Source organism: Orycteropus afer, unplaced genomic scaffold (genome assembly GCF_000298275.1).
Source record: "Orycteropus afer afer isolate SDZICR_OR568_19922 unplaced genomic scaffold, OryAfe1.0 scaffold00391, whole genome shotgun sequence".
Classification (NCBI taxonomy): domain Eukaryota; kingdom Metazoa; phylum Chordata; class Mammalia; order Tubulidentata; family Orycteropodidae; genus Orycteropus; species Orycteropus afer.
Window position 1 is genome coordinate 1,187,230 of NW_006921978.1, and position 2,856 is coordinate 1,190,085.

At 38.4% G+C, this 2,856-nt stretch overlaps 1 protein-coding gene across 1 annotated transcript in view; it reads left to right on the plus strand.

The window, feature by feature from the left end:
• Positions 1-2,856, plus strand: part of MARCHF1 (membrane associated ring-CH-type finger 1) — a 634,918-nt gene that overhangs the window by 583,076 nt on the left and 48,986 nt on the right. The gene's annotated exons all lie outside the window — the stretch shown is intronic.

Sequence of the window (2,856 nt, forward strand, 5' to 3'; positions counted from 1 at the left end):
CAGAAAGAATGTTTACTTGTGCTTTATTGACTGCAAAAGCATTTGACTGTGTGGATCATAGCAAATTATGGATAAATCGAGAAGAATGGGAATTCCAGAACATTTAATTGTGTTCATAAGGAATCTGTCCATGGACCAGGAGGCCGTTGTTAGAACGGAACAAGGGGACACCACATGGTTTAAAATCAGGAAGGGTGTGCATCAGGGTTGTATCCTTTCACCATACTTACTCAATCTGTATGCTGGTGGCAAGGCACAAGTGAGGTCGCTGAAGCTGGACTATATGAAGAAGAACGCAGCATCAGGATTGGAGGAAAACTCATTAACAGCCTGCAATATGCAGAAGACACAACCTTGTTTGCTGAAAGTGAAGAGGGCTTGAAGCCTGTACTGATGAAGATTAATTACTACAGTCAGTAGGCACATAACAACAAACAACAACAGTATGGATTACACCTCATCATAAAGAAAACAAAAATCCTCACAAATGGACCAATAAGCAGCATCACAATAAATGGAGAAAAGATCGAAGCCAAAGATTTCGTATTAATTGGATCCACAAACAACACCAATAGAAGCACCAGTCAAGAAGTCAGATGATGTATTGCACTGGGCAAATCTGCTGCAAAAGATCTCTTTAAAGTGCTAAAGAGCAGAAATGTCACTTTGAAGACTAAGGTGTGCCTAACCCAAGCCAAGGTACTTTCAGTGAGGTCATATGCATATGAAAGCTGGACAATGAATAAGGAAGAGTTGATGCATTTGAACTGTGGTGTTGGTGAAGAATACCGAAAGTACCATAAAATGCCAGAAGAACAAACACATCTGTCCTGGAGGAAGTGCAGCAAGAATGCTCTTTAGTAGCAAGAATGGCCAGACTTCATCTGACCTACTTTGATCATATTGTCGGAAGGGACCATTCCCTGGAGAAGGATATCATGCTTGGTAAAATGGAGGGTCAGTGAAAAAGGGGAAGACCCTCAACAAGATGGATTGATACAGTGGCTACAACAATGGGCTCAGGTATAGCAAGGATTGTGAGGCTGGCACAAGATCAGGCAGTGTGTCGTTCTGTTGTACATGGGGTTGCTGTGAGTCAGAGCCAACTTGACAGCACCTAACAACATATCATACACTGAGGTACTCCAGGGAATATGCATTACATCACAAATAATAATATTTGATGATTCTATAGGTTATTCAGATTCATATTATAATAAGTCAATAACAGAACTAGATTTTTTAAAAATCAGTCTTTCACAGATATGGTGTAAAATGTTTATAAAAGCCAATGTTTATATACATAGTAAAATGTTCCCAATTCAGTGTCAGTGAATTCCAAATAGTATATAAATTAAAGCATGTTTCTTTTCCAGTCATGTTGCTAAGATTTCTCCAGTATGTACTTGGAATAATATGTATAATGTAATCTATTTCAGGGGGAGAAAAAAACAAAGGTGAACTATGATTTGTTAATTAGCTCTAAACAGGTTCCTATAATCAAAATTATGTGTTGACTAGCCAGAACTAGTAGATGAACTGATTGTGTCTTGTCTGTAAATAATTTCTCTCTCTCTCTCTCTAAAACCTTTAAGAAGTTCTCTGGAGCATCAGGATCAAATTTACAGTGTTCTGCTGTCTTAGAAATGAAATTACAGGGAGTTCTGGTAGCATAGTGCCTAAGGCACTTGACTGCTAACCAGAAGGCTGGTGGTTCAAACCCACCAGCCACTCCTCAGAAGGAAGATGGGGCAATCTACTTCTGTAGTGATACTGCCTCAGAAACCTAAGGAGGGGTCGCTATGAGTCGAATCCGACTCTACAGCACATTACAACAACAACAACAATCTTCAAACAAAAAGGGAAGTTAGGAAGAATATCCCATTCTCAAGCTTTTTCCTAAGGGTAGCTAGATGGCTGTTAACATTGTGAACTATGAATTCCAAGTACAGAGAGGCATTGCCTTTTCCAGGAAGGCAAAACCTTACTATCCCAATAGAAATCTGCTCACATCTCTTTGATCAAAAGTGAGTCATTTGTCCACCTCTGCCAAGGAAGGTTGGAAGGCAACTTTTAGCTGGGCTCATTGTCAACCATAATGAAATTAGTCTGTTAATAAGGAAGAAATGAAGGACAGTTTTTCTGCTCCCATATCTCTCTGTCATAGCCTTTGCCACAATCTACCTCCTTATCAAGATGAGGCAACTGAAGGCAAGAGAGATTAAGCAACTTCACCCATGTTTCAGAGCCAGAACTTTATGCAATGCATGCCCCCTTCTCTGTAATTGAGTGGTGTATTGATTATGTGTGTTAGGTGGGGTGGGGAGGGGGAGAAGAGAGAGGTCTCCTGAAGCTCTAAAAATTTTGCTGTCTTTCATAATAACTTAATATAGTAATATAAAGTATTATAAATACAAAGTAATGTAAAGGTCATAGATACAAGAGTTTTGTGATTTTATTTTCTTATGGAAATTATACAAAGAAAAACTAAGAGCCAATTCCTAACACAATTCCTAGCATAGTAAAATGATACTAAATCTAGAAAGGCATTAAAATTTCTTTTGGAATTCTCACGGAATCCAGATTCTCTGGAGCCATTGATGTTAGATGAACCCCAAAAACTATTGCCCCTAAGTATTATAGCTTAACTTTAAACCAAAAAATATCCCCTGAAGTTGTCTTTAAACCAAACAATAGTTTCCTTTAATTAGTAAAGAACACTTGCCTTGAGCATTGTGTTCTTTTAAAGAACAATCTTTATGGGATCACATTGATCACAGCAGCTGGAAAGGTCAGATTAGAAAGTTTAGGGAGCAGTGAGCTTGTTAATGTGAAAAAATAATTCAGAAAAGGAAG